The 22,272-nt window shown below is 49.6% G+C and overlaps 1 protein-coding gene across 2 annotated transcripts in view; it reads right to left on the bottom strand.

Moving 5' to 3' along the window:
- LOC122384262 (transmembrane protein 107-like) overlaps positions 1-19,099 on the bottom strand; it is a 62,455-nt gene extending 43,356 nt beyond the window's left edge. Inside the window, exons 1-3 of one of the 2 annotated variants that reach the window (XR_006257006.1) lie at positions 19,083-19,099; positions 16,685-16,815; positions 15,601-15,640 (exon numbers count right to left, since the gene is read on the bottom strand). The gene's annotated coding sequence lies outside the window, so the exon portion shown is untranslated. Of the gene's footprint in view, positions 1-15,600; positions 15,641-16,684; positions 16,816-19,082 lie in introns of those variants that run through there. The other variant, XM_043371463.1, reaches the window with a different exon arrangement.
- Between the last annotated feature and the right edge of the window lie 3,173 nt (positions 19,100-22,272).

Here is a 22,272-nt window from a genome sequence, read left to right as displayed (position 1 = left end):
GAAGTGCCTCTAATTCACGAAAATGCTTATGACGTCACCATGCCCTATGCATGTTGGAGCTATTTTTTACAATTTGGGGGTCAAAAATCAAGATAAATAGTTGAAATTTGGGGCATCTAATGTTCTAATAGAGCTCTACAACATATATTCCGGTTTTTTGGAAATTTCCAAAATTTTGGATTTTATTAGCTGTTTTCCAAAAAATATAGTTTTTTGAATTTTTAGGGGTGAAAAACGCATTTTATGGAAAATCCGAGATAGCCATTTTAAAGAACTCGTTGAGCTGCGTCTTTTGATGTCCTTAATTTGCAATTTGCTTCAAACTCTGATTTTTGGCGATTTTTTAAACATTTACCACTTTTTGACTAAAAACGCCATGTAGTTACATCACTAAAATCGATATATCTCAAAAAATTTTGGAAATTTTTTCTTAAAAATTGCACAGGAGACGTTAAATTGATGGGGGAGAAGGTATGCCAAGTTTCAAGTAGATAGCGAAAGTGGTTCATGAGTTATTCAAGAAAAACGGAGGGGGGGGGTCGGATCCGACCCCCCCCCCCCAGGCGGTCGCGGGTTAAGTCTCAAAACAGCGAACGTCTGTTCCCGGCAAATCGTTTCATTGATGGCCCGTGCAGCCTGGTTCACCTCCAGTCACTGGAAATCTGCCGGCTGACAGGTCGGGACGCGGCGGGCTCCGCTCTCGGGACGCGCCGTCCGTGGCTGTTTGCGCCGTCCCGCCGTCCGCCCTTCCCGGGTCGTCTGGCGGGCGGTGCAGCCCGCCGGCGGCTCTCACCTGCGGTCCCGTCCCTCCCCTCGTGTCCGGGATGGGCCCCGGCGAGCACGGACCGAGCCGCGGGGGAGACGAGAAGGCCGCACAAACACCGGTGCCACCGCGCCGGCAGCCGGCAGGTAGCCGCTGTCTGGGCGGCTGGACGGACCGGGCACTCGACCCACGGGCACAGCGCTACACAGGTGGAAAGGGCGGGACGGGAAGCACTGGTGGTGACGCCTGACTCAGCACCATAAGCCCGGTTATCTGCCGTCCATTTACACGGCATATCTAATCTAAAAAGCAACAGCAACGAACGAGTACCTACCCAACGAAACACCGAACCGAACCGGTATCGCTACGGACCAGCACGATTTAATGGACCAGCGCAGGATCAATGTTGACATCAGATTCAGCACCTGCCACCCGTGCCATATTAGCACACGCTGGCTTCTTGTTCTGGGCGGCTGTATGATGCGGACTGCGGATACCGACCCGGAGATCGGTGACCTGCGGTCGATCCGCGCTCGACAGGGTCGCTGCCGGCGCGGAGTGGACAGTGGGCCGCCCCGGGCAGGGCTCTCCGCCACGTTCCGCCACTTCATCACTCCAGGGACGTCGCCGAAAACGAGCCGTGAGCAGCTCGGCGCCGGCTGAGTTGTGGCCGTCGCAGCGAGTTGTGTGAGTTGGTAAGTGGTCGCGTGCGCCGGCACAGGCCGACTGGGATTACAGACGGTCAGCGCTGGCCGGCTTGGGCCCAGTCGCCGGAGTTGACCGCGCGCGCGCGCCGCGCCGCCACTGCCTGCTCCTCCAAGGTCGAGCAAGGGCAGCCGGGCCGGCCACGGCTCGGCCGCTGCGCCTGTGTCCGGTGGCCGGGCCGCTATATCGCACCGCGGCACAGTGGACACATTCGTGACGCAGAGCGCACCCGGCCGACCGGGGCACTCGTCAGTGATCCCGGGGCAGGAGTCAGCGGTCCCCGGTCGTCAGGAAATTAGGTACTCCCGTCACCTGTGACTGACCCAAGTCACCAGTTGCAGCGGCCGGTCTCGGGTCACCACTGACTGATTCCGGGTTACCAGTGAATGGTACCGGGTCATCAGGTCTAGCTATTCCGGGTTAAAGGGACTATCCCACCTTTAACATGGGGTTTGAGTTGAAATAGCCAAGTTTGCGGCGAGGTTCAGAAACCACTATCTATTTAGGTTGCAACCCCCGCGGCCTCTTGGTGTTGAAGAAATTCGTTCCCTTCATTTGAAAATGGGCCTTGTACAAGGCCCTATCTTCAACATGGAGCGACCGTCAGTGTGACGTCACCTCGTTTAGTCATTCTGATTTAAATGGGTTTGTTCGTTGAAAAATCGCTTAAAACTTGGTCTGAACTTTGTAGTGGTGCCTATACAGAGTAAAAAGAATCAGCTTTATGACAGTAATGTGGCCTGGGGAAGGAGGTAATTTTGGGCTGTGACGTCACATATTTGAAAGTTTGTGTTTGGAATATGGGAAGCCTAAGATGTTTAATGAAAAATAAATGCCAGAACCGTGTTCCTGGTCATCCAATCTATAAAGTCGGGCACAATTTAACTGGTTTTAACAACATTTTAGAAGGTGGGATAGTCCCTTTAATCCAGTGACTGGCCCCACGCATCCGGTGACTGACCCGGGTCACCAGTGATTGATCCCGGGTCGCCAGTGAGCGGTGACCAGCGGTGGCCCCCGGGCCGTTCCGCTCCCCGCCGGCGCGGTGGTGGGTGGCTCGCATCTCGTTCCGTCCCGCACACACAGTCAGACTGTCAAACCGAGGACAAGTACAGGCTGATCAGAGCCAGAAGACACGATACAGCGTGTATACGACTTCCAGCCTACACACAGGGCATTTGCTTATCATCAGAGACAATAAACAAATCAGCCACACCAACTCATACGCTGAGTCCCCCGTCAGCCCACTAATAAATCGGCGCTATCACCGAGTCAACACAAAGTACAAACTTTCCGTGATATATATGGAAATGCAGGCTGTCCAGCACGTAATTCAACTTCCTCAGCGCGGTAGAAATGTATGAAGCAGGACTACTATGGACGTCAAACCCCTTGAGACCCCACTTTTTTGCGATAATTTTTAAATGCGTCAACTCTCGTTGACAATATTCTGGCAATGTGTGTTTCAGAACCTGCCGAAACTTTTATTACTAAGGTATTTTGACGCCAAACGATTATGAAAGGTACTTCTCATTCACTCGTAATGTTAAATTTCACGGAACGAATCTGCTGTTTGGGTAGAGGCTACGCGCTCACGGGGCGGAGCCACGTAATGACGTCAGCGCTAAGCTCCGCTCTACCCCTCCGGCGCTCCTCGCCCGGCGACCGGTCACTCGCGTCTCTCGCTCCATTCAGGCTTGATGGTGGGCGGTAGCTGGTAGCGGTAGCGGGCGCTGGTAGATGGCATTTAGAGCAGATGGCGCTTGTGGCGGTGCTCGAGTGTGGCCGAGCGCACGCCTCTGCCCGGGCCTGAATTGACCTTAGCATTACGAGTGAATGAGAAGTACCTTCCATAATCGTTTGGCGTCAAAATACCTTAGTAATAAAAGTTTCGGCAGGTTCTGAAACATACATTGCCAGAATATTGTCAACGAAAGTTGACGCATTTAAAAATTATCGCAAAAAAGTGGGGCCTCAAGGGGTTTGACGTTCATAGTAGTTGTGTACACAAAGCTTGCCCCCGTACAAAGCGCAGACGTGCTGTGAACAGCTTGATAAGGCCACTGTTTTTGTGCACCGCGTAACCATCCAGCTGCAATGGTGCCCCCCCCCCCTGAACCTTTCTCTGTCCAGTCCTGTCCACTTTGGTCCATACAATGTCCAGTTATGTCCGCTCCGGTCAGTATACTGTCCGGTCCAGTCCAGATATGTCTGTATATTGTCCGGTCCTGTCCGTACACCATCCTGTCCTACATGCATACACAGTGCCTTCAGCTACACACTCCGTTAGCGTCAGGCCATAAAGGACCCGCATGATGGTGTCAGGTTATACACATTACACACTACAAGTCAGTAGGGACGCCAGCTCATTTGAGAGATAATATACGGCCGGTCGGGGGCGACGGTTCATACACGCTACACTGTATGAACTGTATCATTGTTATATACACTGTACACTGTATCATTGTTTTGCTGGGTTAGGCCCTTTCGGTCTGACAAGACCATTTCAGAGCCGAAAGGATGATAGGATTTTGGGGTAGACATTGGTCTGGGCAGACACCCTATAGAGTCGCCGGGGCTGAGCCCGTCCGAATGGACAGGCCGACCAGCCCTCTCCCAGTACTCTCTGCACCCGGCTACGGGTTAGCCGGTGCTCCCTTGGGAGCAGCGGTGCCGCTCCAAGGGAGCAGCCCGCATGAGATAAAAGTGCCTGTGCAGCCCGGAGGGGGGTTGCAGCGTGGAGGAGAAGGATTTCAGTATCCTGAGGATGGAAACGACGGAACGGAGGCACTGCATTGCGGTGCTGAGGGCGTCATAACAACCGCCAGCCTGGTGGTGCCGGGTCATACACAACAAGTCTGAGGGCGCCGGCCATCCACATTACACATAACACAGCCAGGCCGAGGGCGCCGGGCAATCCATATCACACATTCAGTCTGAGGGCACCTGATCAAGCACGTTACAAAACGGTGCTGAGGGCACCGGTCACACACAGCCAGCCGGACAGGCCCGGCAGTCAGACCGTCCACCAAGGCCTGACCGGCAGCTGGTGCGGACGACAGGCCCCGCCGCCGACGGACACTGTTTAGAGCATTAGTAGCCCATCCCACCGGCCACCCTTGCCTTGCCACTCGGCGAATCATTAACGCCACAAGACATGGAACGGCTCAAGGCCGCTGCAGGGGCCTCCGCCGAGTGATGGAGGCACAAAGCCTGCGGTCGGCCTGACGGAGCGTCGTCCACCGCCAACCTCTCCACGCCACTCTGCAAGAGCCGGTTTGCCGAGTTTTAAAACCAGTCGCATGACCGGATTCTCCTGGAATAGGCCAGAATCTTCCACACGCCGAATCCATGCCAAAAGACACCACGTTTCGAAAGAAAAGAACTCGACTGAATGCAATAGCACGTAACCATTTAGGATTGAGCTCGTGTCCTAATATACGAATATTTTTCGACTGGTGCATTACGTAAGTCTGGGAGGCGGACAGGGGCTCTCGGATGGCCAGCTGCGGCCAGGTTGGGCCCAGCGGCCACGCGCGGCGCGTCCGGCGGGCCTGTGCTGGTGGCGTGTGTAAACAGCGCTGGCCGCGGCCGACTGGGGCCCGGGGGCCACCCGCATCACGTGATACGCCGCGACACCGGTCACAACGAGCGGTAGCACTGAGAGGTCGAAACAGTCGGACACAGAGCTGCGGCCGTGTGTTTCTCAGTCAGTCCGGCGTATGTCTGCGCTGACTGACACTAACACGGACTGGTCGGACATAGTGGTGTCGTTTGAGCAGCTGAAGGGACCACTCCGCCGCGGCCAGCTGTTGAGGTGTGCCGGCTTCCCTGCGCCACGGCTCCGCTCCTACCGGCTAACCGGCTGCGGGAAAACCCAGCCCGCAACGCTCGCAACCGGAAAAATAATGCTCCAATAAGGCAGGCGAGCCGGCGGCCGGTCGCCAGTGACGTGACGCAGAGCCCACGCGAGGCCCGCCAGAAGCCCGTCGGATTAAAACAGACATACACACCGCTCAGAGCCAGACCCGGGACTCATACACAGCCGAGCGGCCAAAGTCGAACGCCACGGCACGACCGTCGGCGCTGTAGTAAATGGGATTTATTTGGCGTAACCGAACGGCAGCGTAGGTGCAGAGAGTACACTATCACGCCGTGTGTATATGAAATGACACCGTTGGTACAGCGAAGTAGGTCTGAAATTCCGTCGTAGTTGCGCAGAAGGAGTGTGCCGGTGTTTATTTATCCGCACAGGCGCAATGTAAGTGCATCGTCGGCTATGATAATCATACAACCGGGCAGGAAATTGTATTCGAGCTGCTGATTTACCCGCGGCGGTTGTATGCTTTCGCAAGCAACCCTAGCCCGGCATCTCGCCCAAGAGTTACGCCGTGCGCCACTGTAAGAGCCGAGGCCAGTCATTCACTGCCAGGGGATGTCAGTGGTGACCATCGCGACAGCTCGGCGACGTCACGCCGACCGGGAGTGGGTCAGCGGCTGTTCGGCCGTGGCGACCCGGACGGCGGGGCAGGGGGACAGGGCCACCAGACGGCACCCGTCGCCGCCGGCAAAAACCGCCCCAGAGACGGCCGGGATTCAGCTGGCCATGACACTGCATCATACTCGACGCCCCGCTGACCATGACACTGCAAACGGAGCCCCGAAAAACATCCGGGCAGGTCGCCGGGCCATGGCACACCGGTCAGCGCCGGGCCACGGTCAAACAGCCACCGACCGCCGGCTGACCTTACACTTAGCGGGTGAAATCTGACGAGACAAATAACAATGGCAAAATGTACGGCGAAAGAAAGCAGCTTCACGAAAATAGCCGGAGGAAAACTAAGACCATGGCACGATGAACCAAACCATAAATGACATTAATAAACGTCAGCGGAGGACTTTTAGGGCTGACCTAAAAATTGGTTGAATAATTCCCGAAATATATGCGCCCGTCCCCGGCCGACGAGGGACTGGGGCCAGCCGCGACACTGACCACTGACAGTAAGCAGCCCCCTCCTCTCACTCATCCATCCAGACGATCAGCATAAAGTGAATATCCATCGAGCTGACAGGGTCCAAACCGGCTATGCACTTGATGGAAAGCCTGTCCAATTCACACGTTTTCTCTACGAGTATAGTGACCTGTTCGTGTCTCGTGATCAGCGCCTCAACCGAGTCACTCGCCAGCCATCCTAGATATGTCAGATAGGACGGGTGACCGTGCCAGCAGTGCCGTCCCTTCTAACAATATCACTCCTTCCCGGCCACCCAACACGGACCCCCATCCCCAGCAAGAATCATCTCTCTCCGACAAGGATCGTCCTCCAGCAAGGATTACCCGCCCTTCCCGCCGAGCTCGTCTCCTAACCGTACACGGACGGCGCATAGTCCCCAGAATAGATTGGATGGCGGCGGTCGGCGGCCACTTCGCGGCGCCCAATTTATGGAGATGCATTCGAAGTGGCTCATCTCGGGTCATCTGCGGTCCAAAGGACGCCCGTAGCCGCGTGACCTCCGCTCTGAGGACCGGGCAGAGCAGGCACCGAGTCACAATGGCTTGCAGTAACACCCGCCCGACCAAATTACATCCAATCATGGATATTGCGCACGTAGGTCATGTAGACGAACGACTGAATAAACGTCAAGTCAAATGCCATTGTTTGCCGGGGTCATAATTTGATTAATTGTCAAAGGATGTCAATGACAGGAAAATTACATTACTTTCCCCCGGTGAGTCCCGAAATAAATCATTGGGAGGTCACATTTCTTGCCCAAAAGCGGTCAATTTATGTCTCTCATGATTCCATTTCTTGTGTGTTACCGGTCAAATTGTATATACTAATGGTAAATAATGACTAAAAAAGCCGACACCTTTTCGGCCTCGGGTTCACAATACATATTTGCATCACCTTTCGCCAGGAGAGGGATGAAATTGGTGGCCCTTATTTTAACTCAGATGTGTGATCCCGTTGGCTTTTCAGACTGTCGCTTGGAGATAACGGCTCAGGACTTTATATTGTTAGACTGGAGATCCGGCAACCGACGAGGGTTGCTGGTGTCCTGTTCAATGTTCTGTCTGTCCGTGTCCTCGTACCGACTCTAGGGCGGGGCTTGAACCTGTGGAACTGTGTGTCTCTGTGTAAGTCTGTCTGTGTCCGTATGTGTGTGTGTGCGTGTGCCACAGACCGTCTCTCTCACGAGGCTGGGACCTGTGTGTGTGTGTGTATCGTCCGTCCGTCCGTCCGTCCGTCTCGGCTCACTGGGACCTGTCTGTCTCAGTATGTGTCTGTGTCTGTGTGTATGAGCCGTCCGTCCATCCGTCCCGTCTCGGCTCACTGGGATCTGTGTCTGTGTCAGTGACTCTGTCCGTGTACGTGCGTGTGTGTACCGTCAGTTCGTCCGTCCGTCTCGTCTCACTGGGACCTGTGTCTCTCAGTATGTGTCTGTCTCTTTGTATGTGTAGTGTACGGTCCGTCCGGCCGTCCGCCCGTCTCGGCTCACTGGGTCACCGGGCCGGGCCGGCGGAAACGAGGCCATGAGCGGCCCGGCCAGCGCGGGACGATCACCGCCCGCCGTGACCGCCGCCGGCCCCACACACTCACAGGTCATTGTCCCCGAACTACCAGCCCGCTGTGTGCGTGCTCTCTGCGTGTTAGCGTTAGGTTCCCAAAGAGCAGCGGTAAAATAGCAAGTCGGTAGTTTCTCTAACGCGGTAAGACCACGACGACCAAGATACGATAAGTCCCGGTCGTACAAGTTTGTATGCATTGCATACCAAAACACAATTAAGAAAAATATGTAAAAATACTTACCGTAAAGTGGGGCTATTTGAGACAGTGGGGCTATTTGAGACAGTATTTAAAATCGCTATAAAATGAAGATCGTTTGATTTTTGTGTGATATTTTTGCTCAGGAAGGTGTGGAATCGAGCAGTAAATCGCCTGAGCAAAAATTAAGCATAAATTTCAAACAGTTTTTATTTTATAACAATTTTAAATACTGTCTCAAATAGCCCCACTGTCTCAAATAGCCCCACCTTACGGTATACTTAGGAAACATCAATACAGGTACCAGCTACTTCGCTGCAGCGGTGGCCGCAGCAAAACTTGAGACAACACTTCGCGATGGTAATCTCGGATATCACTTATGAGCGCAAAGTTTTATCTTTCTTAGCCACCCTTGAGAAGCTGTTATTATCCATCCCAAGGGCACCATAGAATAGAATCGATGTTTGACTCAGCAGCCGGTCGGCACTGGTTGGGATTCGTGCGGGTCAGGGCGGCGACGGCAAGTCTGTGTAGTGTGTATCTGCTAGGTTCGTGGAAACTGGGACACCACTCGCACTGAGCTCAATCTCCAACTCATAGCGATGACGTCCAAGTCCAATGAGATACCAGTACGTACAGACGGAATTTCCGGAGTTCAGTCTCATGGGTTTCTCCAGTGACTGGAGGGCATTGCACTCAATGTGACATGGCATAACTCAAAGGAACACTGTGTTGCATGTGACATTTGTGATTTGATGTTATTGCTTTAGTGCCTATGGACTACAAGTATTTGCAGTTTGCGTGCACTGACAGAAAGACATAAAGGCTGTCAAAGGAGAGGGCTGAAATACGAGGGCCGCTTGGATGTTCATTGTTCAGCGCTCAGCAGTCCAATCGGTGCCTCAGCCAGTCAGCTCACGTCGGCAGGATCGGCCCGGGGGCGCGTCGCTCCGGTCAGTGACGGGTGACAGGTCCCCAGGGACGGTTGGACGGACTGCCACTGGTCAGTGGTCGCTGTCGGACCGTGCTGCGGGCACTGCTGACGGCCGTGCCACACCACCGGGCACCAATCGACTAGAGGGGCCTATCAGATGCGATTAGTGGCACCATGTGACATGGATCGAACGAGGCGATCCCACGCCGTAGGGGACACGGACCAGACTCTAAGAGCGCTTTAAACTTTATAATAAAGGGATGACAAGGGGAAGACAAAAAAAAAAAACATTCAAAACAATGAGAATCAAAATAAAAGACCCAGAATGGCAAAATGGCAAAAAAAAAGACAATGAAAAAAAATAGAAGGGACAATCCGGCTACCCGGGAGGAGATAGTTAGGACACCCTGACCCACCCCTCACCCCACCCTTACGAGCCAAGAAGACAACGTGGACGGATACTTCAAGACAACGGACAGACAAACAACAAAACCCAAGACGGACGACAGAACCGGGCCCAAATACAGGATCCTGTGGTGGCCCGTAAGCACAACCTACCTACCTACCTACCTAGGGGAAGACCCGCCATATATGGGACACGGAGATACGACGGACCGAAGTACTCTATCACTGTTACAACGCTCTGAACACCTACCACACCTCTGCCTCTCTGTGGGCAATTACCGACACATGGTATTCGACAATCAGTACCAGGATGCATCGATCAAAATCACCCATCCGGAAACGTCGGGTAACGGCCAATGATTGGCCTTATAGGCAGCACCGAACATGTTTGATAGCCAAACGGGGTTTTGAGTACACAGCAGCAAATTTTGACAAAGATGCTTCATGATTCGATGGCTCAGTGGGTTACTTGGGGGCATTTACTGACTACGATTATGACAGAACCCGCAGCGGGACGACACCATCTCAATCTGTCATCATAAGTCGGTGTGCCCTGCGTGCATGGGCGGGGCGCGCGGGCAATGTGAGACGGAACTGCGGCCAGCCTCTGTCCGCTGGCCTTTTCCCCGCTCTGGGACCAGCGGCGCGGCCATCGACCCTTGCTCAACGACCGGCGTCACCGAGCCACGCCGCCGGAGAAAGCAATGCCGCCGTGACGCAGCTCGAACCGCCGGCGCCGCAGTTCCCGCCGGGGTCTCACCCGCGGCTCCCAGCGGGTCCGACCGGCGGCTCCCACTGGGTTAGGACGGAGGCTCTCACCGGGTCCAGCGGGAGCTCCCGCCGGCGGCTCCCACAGGGCTTCCAACGAGCCCGACCGGCGGCTCCCAGCTCAGCCAGGTCTGAACAATGGTTTTTACTTAGGCCCGAACACCAGCCGGGTCCGACTTACAGCTTCCGATCAACGCCGATCGTGTCCGATGTCTTTCAATGTATGTATCTTGGTCCGATCCTCAACTCAAATACCGTTTCACAGCCCCGCGCTCCAGGGCCCAGTTTCACCAAGTGGGGTAATTTCGGCATGGGGTAGATTTCCATTCTACCCCATGGGATAGAATCCAGTTTCACCAGCTCAAACTACCCCCATGGGGTAGTTTCGGCATCTCTTGTGAATGTTTGCTAAGCAAGCAGCATCAGCAAAACAACGTAACGTTTTGATTGGTCGAGAATTTCATTTCACGACGGCGTGAAATGAAGAACACATTCGATTTGGCTTCTTGTATTTGTCTACCAATCACCTTGGTAACGATGGCACCATGGCACCTCAGTTTCCAAGATTCACAACTTTATTGAGAAAGGAATGCAATGCACAACCGCGAATCTTGATGGATAGGTTACATTATCGAATATCTATTTATCTAGTTTTATTATCGAAAAGTATCGAATGTTTTAATATTAATTAGTGTTTTAGTAAATTAGATGCTTAGATTAGATGTTTAGATTAGATATTTAAGATTAGATTAGATGTTAAATTAGATTAGATGTTTAGTGTTTTATAATTAGAATGTTTTAGTAAATAAGTGCATGTGTTAGTATCGAATACACCTTGCTTGGTATTTTTGACGACTTTTAACTACGAATCTTTTGCACCAGATGCTTTTTATTTCTAATGTGCATTACAAAATACATACATTACAGATGCACGGCACATAACGCAACTTAATTGAGATATGCACAACAGCGACAAAAAAAAAGATATGGAAAGTATCGAATCCACTTGGCCTGGTATTTTTAACAACTGCTTCTTACGAATTTCGTGCACCATATGCTTTTTATTTCTAATGAGAATTACCTAGGTATGCACGACACATCCTCTTGCTGATTTAGGTACGGCATTTTTATATTGATTTCAGTTGTTAGCGTCTTGATATTTGCTGGATATTTGCACATTGACCGTAATACATAGATGCCTCAAATCAAGGCCATATATAGGCTCAAATGATAATTTGAATAGATCACACAAGTACTTGGATCATTTCAACAAGACGCAGCATGTAACCACCGTGAAGAATGTGCATTTTTATTGTTTACATTTCAAGGCTTCCTCATCCGGTATTCAAGGTCACTGTTGAAGAAAACCTTTAATAGTTAAAAAAGTAAAATTCCTGGCATTCAGCTTGGGCGACATCTATAATGCTTCTTTTGGTGTTGTAGATCACAAGCATATGTGCAGCGCAGGCTACATGCAGTAAAATACTTGGAGGAAATTTGAAGTAGGTATGCTATGAATAATGCGTACTCAAACGTGGCAGGTGATTGGACTTCAATAAATTATGTTCTTATTACTATTTTACTGTCAATTCTTGCTCACAATTGGTATCATATTCACAGATTACCCCACGAATGTCTGCCGTAATTTTGGTCGGATATTTGGGGTAGAACCGACGATAATCAGCTGATTGATTGGCTTGTTCAGTTGCTCACGGACCGTGAGCATCTGTTTGCATGGCAAATTTGGGGTAAAATAAGAACTACTCCATGGGGTAGTTTGGAAGTGGCCAATCAGAACCTACCCCATTTGGTGAAACTGGTTTGGGGTAGTTTCGCCGAAACTACCCCAAACAGAGCTTGGTGAAACTGGGCCCTGCTCTCACAACTACACATCCTCCACCCCCAGCTCATATTGCCTCGCGTCTGTAATTTGTGTCATTCTGATGACGCCAACAATCTTCCTTTTCCCATCTTCCTCAGCAGCTGTTTTGTTCTGCTACCCAGCTCTGTCCCCAACTCCTCTGTCCACCTACTACATTCGGAATTCACACCCTCACCTATCGCTACCCGGGCCAGGTCGTTCCGCCGAGTCCACCCCGCGGCCTGGTGAGGCCCTGGAAGGTATGCGGTCACAACACCTGGTGGCCGCCGTCAGTCACCTCCCGTATGGAAATACGCCAGCGCCTTGTATACCAACTGAGGCGCGCACCTTTGCATGACCGGACAATGCCCCCGGTGGGTGCGCAGCGTTTGCGCCAGATCCGGGCCGTCGCTGTCAGGTTCTGAGAAAGCCGGAACCACGGATAGGTACTGCCAGGTAAGCGGGCCGTTCTGCGCGTCTACTGCACGGAGGCAACCGGCTGACCTTGCCCGCAGGGAGGCGGGCAATGAGACGTGACCATCAGCGCAATTCAGCTGAGAGGGAGGACCCAGCGTCCGCCATCTGTTCTTATCTTGGGTGATCATCGACAAGTCGCTCAAACAGCTGGAGCGTGCGTCGCAACGCCGAGATTCAGAGAGCAACTATGCTGGAGATGAGCTTCTTTGTGTGAGCTAGCTGTTCTAGTTTTACCTACCTAAGCAATCTGCATCTTGCATGCATGCTCCGGGAAAACGGATTAGTAGTGACCCAATAAAAACTGACAACTCACCGACGTAACATCTGAGTTAAAGATTTCGCGTGAATATCGCAGGTCATGCATGTGTCGTGATTTCTTACTTGCATCAGCTGTCAAATCGACATGCACGATTAGAAAGAGCCGTCTGTGAAAATTCGTTATTCAGAGAGTTGATGCTCTATATCCTGTGACGCTCGCAACGCTCGGCCTGATGTCCTCAGTCCACTAACCAGGGCCTCGTTTCATAAAAGGAATTACTTACGGCGTTCCGTCAATTATGCCAGATTTGGCGTATTTGATGCCAATTCGGTTTCATAAAGCCGGAGACCGGAGTAATTCACGCCATCGAAAGTACGGAGCTTCATTTACGGCAAATGCTCGATTCCGGACCAATTGATGCCATTTGGGTTTCATAAAACGACGTAATTAACGCCAAATATTTTATCAAGCTCTTGATATCAGTGGTGTAAACTACGCACAAAAATGTTGCGTGATTTTGAATTAATGTGAAGATTCGACGCTAATTTTTAATATATTTTATAATGTTGAGCCCGGTGAGGAAGAAAGAACAGCCAAAATGAGAAAAAGAAACTGCAAATCTTCTGTACCAGTCGCTTTTTGTGGCCACTATCGGAATTTTGTTTATTCGCCGCGCCGCGCCACTTTCGTAGTTAGGCACTTCTGCTTAGCTGGCTTTCTGCTGTTTTTAATATATTGTTTTAATAAAGGATTGCCATCAATATCAATTTTGTTTTTTCATACATAATTTTTAAGATTTAAATTCAACATAATTGTTTTATAAATTCTCGTAAAAAAATAAGTGTTGACATGAAATTGTAATTTGTAGGACGCTTGATAAATTACGGTAACTACGCAAATGTGCTTAGTTACGGAGGTGTAAACAATTCCAGTTGTGGCTTTGTGAAACGGATTTATTTGCGCTCCGTAGTTTGAAAGGGTGTGAATTACGGAAAGGTGTAAGTTACGGCAGAGTTTTATGAAACGAGGCCCAGTTCGTATGATGTCACTACAGCGCAAGTAGCCCGCCGGTCCAAACACGACAGCTAGCTCAGCAGTGAACGCACGCAAAACAGCAGTGCAATCATCCCCTCCTCCTCCCCGCGTACCCACTCTGCTGAGCAGTCGGCGTGACCTTCAAACCGTGCCCCCCCCCCCCTCACCCCCCGGCTGGGACGGATGGACGGCGCCTTCCGCAGCGGCGGTCCGGCCGACAGTGGACAGCTGGATGAGACTCTCACACATGACGTCACTGTGGACGATTCCACGGAGAGTGGGTAGATCACAGATCCGTCCACTGAAAACGATCAGAAGATGGACTACATGAGATCCGGACTGCAAATAAATCACCACCGCCGCCATGCATCGGTGAATAGCCCGACAAGTAAGGCGGCTGTTGAACGGTGTCCGCAGTCCACAAAAATGACGCGTATACGGACGGTTCCACGGTGATGGCTTATGCTGGACTGGATCAACGGATAACAATATCACCTCACAGACCGGGCCTGAGGTCATTGGACACTAATACCGTCACAGGCATGTGGGTCTGATTTCATTCGAGAATAATCACCATTATCTACCCACTCATCATGGATGAGGAAAGTGGCATCAGCGGACATACGCCAGCTCCGGTGAACGAAATCCATCCTAGATGCGATGGCAGCGCCGCCTGACAACTAGGTCCTGGGTAGTGGCGACACCTACAGACACCACCGCTGCACATGTCTACTGCGTGTAGCACCGCACGTGTTCAGCGCCGTGATGGCGAGGCAAAGTGAACCGGGAACGGGGAAGGCAGTGCGAAAGTCAGACAAAGTTAAATGGAAGTATCTGTTTAAAGGATCTCGAGGGTACAGCCACCAGATCAAGTAGTGTTGAATGCCTATAAGATGCTGCAAGGCCAAAGTTTCTTCATCTTCCAAACACTTGTCGATTTCACTCACTTATGCATCATGGTGCAATTTCAAACAATTTTGATTTGTTTCACAAAATTTGTTTAATTTTCCCTTTTCAATACCAGCATGACTTCACCAAAAATATAGGTATGCGAGGGACATGAAACCCAACTAGGTTGCCCCCCCCCCCCCCCTCCCAATCTAGGACTTCACTGTGCTGGATACACAAACTGAGCAATTGTAAAACCACAAAACCAAACATTCATACAACCCAAGCGATTGTGGGGACACTGCATATCAGGGCTGCGGAGTCGATGGATTTTCGGCGACTCCGACTCCGACTCCGACTCCGGCTTTCAAAAACCAGCTCCGACTCCGACTCCGACTCCGGGCAGAATTGTCGACTCCGACCGACTCCAACTCCAGACTCCGACTCCGCAGACCTAGCAGGGCTGCGGAGTCGACAGATTTTCGGTGACTCCGACTCCGACTCGGGCTCGGGTTTCTAAAATCGACTCCGACTCCGACTCCGACTCCGGTCACAACTGTCGACTCCGACCGACTCCGACTCCGACTCCGACTCCGACTCCGCAGCCCTGCTGCATATGTTTAATTTGGTGATGCACAACAAATGGCCTTGCATAAAGGAATCTGAAAGGAACTTGGTCATGAGCATTTTGGACACAAAAACAGGATTAGAAACAGGAAAGCAGGCTTATGAACTTACCCTTATAATGTCCTTTGCAGTGGCCTCTATGACTTCAGCACTGAAAAAAATGCATTAATTTAGCAGGTTATCAAAGTAAAAATAAAAAGTAGGCACCTAAATAGCAAGTCTCACAGTTGCACCTAATGAAAACAGCATTACAGCAAACAGCAAACAGACAGCATTAAACCAAGCTTTATTATCAAAGATTTTCATGTGTAAGCAGTAGCCTCTCAAGGGCCTCATCACTTGGACTCTTCCATATTTCTGAGGACTGCATGATGCCTGCTTTGCTATTACCAAACAGGTACCTTATATCTGTATTTTACATTGAAGGATGCTTTTGGTAATTATTTAACAGGAAATAGATAATAGAAAAGGTAAGGCTGTAGCCGCTGTAGGCCTTACATCTTTGAAAAAGTCTGTTATCTCAATTCTCTTACAACTTCTTAGTGATCAAGGAGAAGTTATAACACATCACAAACTTAGTTGCCAAGGAAAACCAACAGCTACGATTTACACAGCCATTAGTTGTATGAATCGTTAGGTACCTAGGCATTTATGATAATGTACCTAATTCAACGGTCAATTTCACACATAATTTTTTTTTAATGCTTTATAAGTTCCTACTCAACAGCTTATAGGTTATATGACCTTGTATCCATCTCAGTCTATGCTGATGCTGAGGAAAGCATACATTAAACGTGAAACCTGCAAATCAATCCTGATCCAGACCTTCCCCACTTCACAGACAGGGATTCCGAATTTATCTAAAGATGAATGAATTTTTGAAACTTATTTCAAAGGTGAATTTCATCCTTTTATGACCATTCTTCCATTCTTTTGAGCCTGTGACGTAGTGACGTCAACAAAGTTTTGGATGTGTTATAACTTCTCCTTGATCACTAAGAAGTTGTAAGAGAATTTGAATTGAGATAACAGACTTGTTCAAAGATGCAAGGCCTACAGCTTTACCTTTTCTATTATCTATTTCTTGTTAAATAATTACCAACTGCTCTACTAATACCCAGCATTGTATCCACTGGATGGAGCCGAGTGCCGACTAAACAAGAAGAAGCATGCATCAGAAAACAAAGAACCTTACCGTGTATGCAATTCTCATGATAAAGCTTCATAAGATGTCATCTATTTCGGTATATAGGGCCTTGATTTATTTATATAAATTGAATTTCCCCGCGCGCGTCTCCCGCCACCCAGGGGGGTTCGTTCCCGTGCCTTCAGCATTACGAAAAATGGCAACAGCCCGTGAGCAGCATCAGCGCTCACGCACATGTTCAAGGAAAACAACGTGTAATTAGCTGCTGACGACGGCCCTCTCCACCAATCAGCGCTCGGTAACTCGAGCGCTGATTGGCTGGTAGCAAACGCGTCATATGTGGGTCTCATTTTTTGCTATCAGTGAACGCGTTATTTAATACACAGTGGCCTATGGAGAATGGCACGCGGAATTGAAGGTCAGTGTTTTATTGCTTCGTACATGCGAATGGGGGTATTTGAGTGGCATTTGACACCATTTTCGAAATCTACAGTGAATTTCTGATCGACTCATGTATATATTTTTATGAATTTGACAGTATTAGTGCTACATAGTCGGTGTTTTATGTTGGTGTTGTTTCTCTCGACCTTTGTCTTGGACTTAAATCATTTTTTTTCTCGAAAGTGCTTGCCATAACCAGGTCTAAACTGTATCTGTATAAAGGGAATATGTGTTGAATATGAGGGGAAAGTAGTAATGACCATTTTGCGTATCAAACTGCCAGAAGGTGTGCTTGTAAGGTGATTGAAACTGCAGTACGGGTTGCAGATGTGGGTTTGACATTAGCATTGTTGTTGTAACCCCACTTGCTCTAATAAAATGGCAACATGGGGTTATGTACACACTATTGCACAGCCTGGTATCAAGCTGGTTGATATGTGGAGGATAATGAAAGCATAAAAGAATAGGAGCGTTGCGTCATGTGACTTATGTCAAGTCATTTTAAATCAAATGATTGTGATTGTAACTTTTACTTCAATTATTATTGCAAGTTTTGACCTTTTGAATCATCAAATTTTATGTGTACCAATTTCATATGCCTGTGTAATGTCTGTGCGGCTTTGTGCAGTGTGCGTGTCTTGAAACAAACCAATTTATTTTGTACCTTTTTGTACTTCAACAAATGTATGTCAAAGGACAAAAATGTCATGTCTATTATCATAGACACTACTACAGCTAACCCTGCCTGTATTCCTATCCTTCAGAGGCATTCAATTCAATCTGCTTTCCAGTGCAGTACCAAGGAGGCTGCAACTGAAACTCGCACAAAGGCAATCAAGTGTCACTTCATCAGCCTACAGTAACAGCCCATCTGTAATCAAGATATGGATGAAGGGGCATAGAAGAACAACTAGTTCAAACATGAAAAGATTGTATTTTGTTTTGGATTATTTCTTAGCATAACAGAACAGTACACTTGCTGCTTTTTATGTTTGCCCTGTGTGCAGTTTTGAATAATTTTAACCATGAGATGCTTTTGTCAACTATTCTCTTTACATAAGCTTCCTTTGTCATGCATGTGTAATTTTGAGTTTACATGCATGATGTAGGCACATTTTCCTTGGCTTCATAGAAGTTAAAACTACTTGCAAGCTTTGGTTATGGACATTGGTGCTATATATGATGCTTCAAATGTGTCCAGTAGTTGATGAAGGGAGAAGAGGAGTAGGACAGCTGATAGCTATTACCAAAAGTATGTGCTTGTCTGCACTTCGGGCTGTTTTACTTCCTTGAGTTAAAAAACCCTCATCTTTTGTTTCTTTCCTGTGTGCCCATTGTTTCCATGGTGCTATACATAAACGCCAAGTTTGAAGTTGGTATCCAAGTGAGCAAAATGTGTATTATTTCAGTCCGTCTTGAATCATTCGTCTTGAATTATATCCCTAACTGACATCCTGTTATTTGTCCTGCAATGTCTGTGCCTGTGTCCGTCCTTACCTCCGGCTCCAGCCTCCAACCAGCCCTGCTGAGCTCTGTCGCCGGCGCGGTGTGTCGCAACGTGTTGTTTCTCCACTCAAGCCGACAGCTGCTAGGAATCGTCCTGTGCCATGCGCCATGCGACACAGCAATTGTAAGCTTCAGGTCACATTCGGACTGATTGGCTCCGCGTATGTGCATCCGGCCGGGAGCTAGTCGATCTCGATATCAGGGACGTGGGTCGGACTGTTGTGGCGGCGTGCACTGTGCTGGTTGAAGTTGTATTTCTGTTAGTGAAAAGCATTAATACATAACCGTGGCCGCAGCCCAATGTTATTGTGGATTTCAGAGGGAGTGGCCAGTCAGGAGGGCCCTATGTGGGTATGGATCCAGTGTCCAGTGGGATTGGCTAAGATTTCCGGCGATTGATAAACGCTTCTATTGATAGTAAACCTATTGAGTTATGAGGAGAGGTCACGTGACGGACCTGACCTTACTAAACTCTTGTGAAAACACGACACATACGAACGGTAAGAAACCGACAACTCTTCTTTCTGCCAAGTGTCATCTTTCTGTGAAGGATTTCGTGGCACTGAGTGTTCAGAAATTGCGTTGTTCTTGGACTGTGCAGAGGCTCACGAGCGACAACATAGGTCAACAACCTGACCTACCTTAAATATGCGACTTGTACCATAAGATCCAGCTTGATCAAAAGATAGGACATGTCAAATTTCATCTCTTTATCTCAAAAGAATTTTGAGCTATCGTAAAAACCGCCAGTGTGGCACCATATCGCCTCCGCGCGCGGTCGGAAGGTAAAAGTTCGCCGGCTCTAACTAAACAAATAGTCGTCGTATCGCAAATTCATTGACGGCGTTCGAAGCGTCGTTCAATTTACTTTCGAAACATATCCTAACATTACCATTTAACTGCCTAGCGCAATCACCAACAAGCAAAAGTTCCGCGCATCCCTCCTCATACAGTGTTAGCGGCGGCCGGCCGCCGGCCGCTGACCCACATTCGCGTCATCAGGGAATGCCGCAACTAATTTATTGTTTCCAACTTTTTTCCCGGAGCGTTCTACCTGGTTTATAGGTTTATATAGCCTTGCCGCCACCGCATCTACAGGAATTTCAATTGCAGTCATGGCGCATCTGGTTCAAAATAAACGCAGCACTATTTTGATGCTATTTTTGCATTTTGAGTTTTCACACACGGCTAAGTGGCCACCGGTCTCGCTTCACGAGCCGGATAGCCTCCTCCTCGCCAGGCCGAGGATATATAAGGCCACTAAAAAAAAAAAAAAGAGATAAGGACAACACTATTCGACCGCCACCCTTGCAGCCATTAGCGTCGCCACGGGGGGGGGGGGGGCAAGCGGGGCAGCTTGCCCCCCAACCTCGGACTGGGCACCCCCTGAGATCGATACAGATCCGATGAGATTTTGGAGTCGGGAAAAATGGGGGTACCTTTCTGAGAATGCCTGTGAGGTCAGACTCGGTTGGAGCGTGCAGTTCAAACCAGAGTCTGACTCGCAGTCGCCAAAGTCTTCAAGACTCCAAGTCCAGACTCGGAAATGTCAATGATGTGATTCATTACATGTTCCTAGTTCGTTCTTTATTACATTTTACAGCTGATTTTCATAAGTTTTGGAGTGCTGACACAATTTTCGTTCAAAGCGTGAAACGAAATCTTCGGGGCCTTGCTCAACTCTCGTCAAATGTCTGCGACAGGCTCAAGTTCCGTACAAGTGTCGCAGGGCTCATGAGCTTGCTTTAAACAAAGGCTCCTAAGGATCTCCACTGAGCCCTAAAGAAGCTTTCAGAGGGCCCAAACCGGCCTCTGAAGCCCCACTGGTGTCCATGTTCTCTGAGGGCCCATACAGGGATCTTTGAGCCTTCGAACATTTCTGAGAACCTTAACTGGCCTCTGATAGTTCAGCCAAATTTTTGAGGCGACAGACTTTGCCAACCCCAAGCCGGCATCTGCGGGGTCACAGCTCACGTGTCCCTCTGAGGTCCGCAACACATGTTTATTATGTCCCTACGTAGGGTCCTTAGGGATTCGACATAGACCCCGAGGGTTCACACTGCTATCCGAGGGCTCCAGGCTCACCCTGGGCCTAGTCTCTTAGCGCCCGCCGCCCACACTGGCTTCTGAGGACCCCACCTTGGGCTCGGAAAGCCCTAAAGCACCACGTACGCGTAAATATTTGAGGTGACCCACGTCGATCTCCGGGATCCTAAGCAGGCTTCTGAGAGTCAGCACTGACCCTGAGTGGCCTGAAATGGCCTGGAAGTCACAAACCTATCTCTAAGGGATCCCTTGCCGCTATGCCGTGCGTAACTTTTGGTTCTGTTTAACAGTTTTTGTTCACGTTTGCAGCGCTTCCCTTTACACGAAAAACGAGAAACTTTTGTTCACACTCGAGTGAACAAAACATGTTCACACTCGAGTGAAGAAAACACCTCCTCTCACTGGAGCAAAGATGAATTACTTCCGATTCACACTTCACACATTCACTCTCCGCCGAATGCCCAACTCAGCTACGATCGGCGGCTGGGATACCTAAGTCCTATGCATTTCACGTAAAACCTCTGCATGCATGCGTGAATGGCGGTTTTAGCAGGGTGATCCGATCAAATGGAGCGTTTTTCACCTCTTAATGGGTAGGTAATGATCATGAGCGTCGAGCGTCTGCACAGGGGCCCTCTGCAGTGCGTCGGCAATCGCAGCCACTATAATTCTACCAGTCGTTTTGTTATGAAATTTCAAAATTTCGAATTTTTCTGTAAAAAAAATTACATGTCATAGCTAGCCTAGAAGGAAACCTTTGTCACCATGGGATTCCTCGCACCATTGCGCGTCGAATGATATGTAAAACGAGTGATTTAAGACTGGGGAAAGGCAAGTTTTGACACAAAAGTTGATTTTGCCCCCCCAACCGAAAATCTCTGGCGACGCCTATGTTTGCAGCCATTCTATAACTCAGGAACTACTGGACCGATCGGAATGAACGAAACACCATTCGAATCAGAGGGTGCGATTTTATCAGCCGTTTCGAAGCTCGTGGCCCCAGGTGACCTCGGTGACCTCAAGAGGTCAACTCGGCATTGACGCCTATTGCAGCCATTCTATAACTCAGGAACTACTGGGCCGATCGCGACGAAAACACGAAAACACTGATGAAATTGCATACGCTGATTCGACTGGTGGTGTTTTCGTCGCGATCGGCCAGTAGTTCCTGAGTTATAGAATGGCTGCCATAGGCCACAACACGGTCATGCGACCTCCCAAGGTCACCGAGGTCACCTGAGGTCACCATATTCTAATCGGCTAATGAAATCGGATACGCTGAATCGACTGGTGGTATTTTCGTCGCGATCGGCCCAGTAGTTCCTGAGTTATAGAATAGCTGCAATAGGCGCGAAAATGTAAAATTGACCTTTTGAGGTCACTGAGGTCAACTGAGGTCACCATATTCGAAACGGCTGATGAAATTGCATACGCTGATTCGACTGGTGGTGTTTTCGTCGCGATCGGCCCAGTAGTTCCTGAGTTATAGAATGGCTGCCGTAGGCCACAACACGGTCATGCGACCTCCCAAGGTCACCGAGGTCACCTGAGGTCACCATATTCTAATCGGCTAATGAAATCGGATACGCTGAATCGACTGGTGGTATTTTCGTCGCGATCGGCCAAGGAGTTCCCGAGTTATA

This window comes from Amphibalanus amphitrite, unplaced genomic scaffold (assembly GCF_019059575.1).
Source record: "Amphibalanus amphitrite isolate SeventyFive unplaced genomic scaffold, NRLGWU_Aamphi_draft 000014F_arrow, whole genome shotgun sequence".
NCBI classification, from domain to species: Eukaryota; Metazoa; Arthropoda; class Thecostraca; order Balanomorpha; family Balanidae; genus Amphibalanus; species Amphibalanus amphitrite.
The sequence above is the reverse complement of the archived record's forward strand: the minus strand, read 5'-3'. Positions and strand labels throughout refer to the sequence as shown.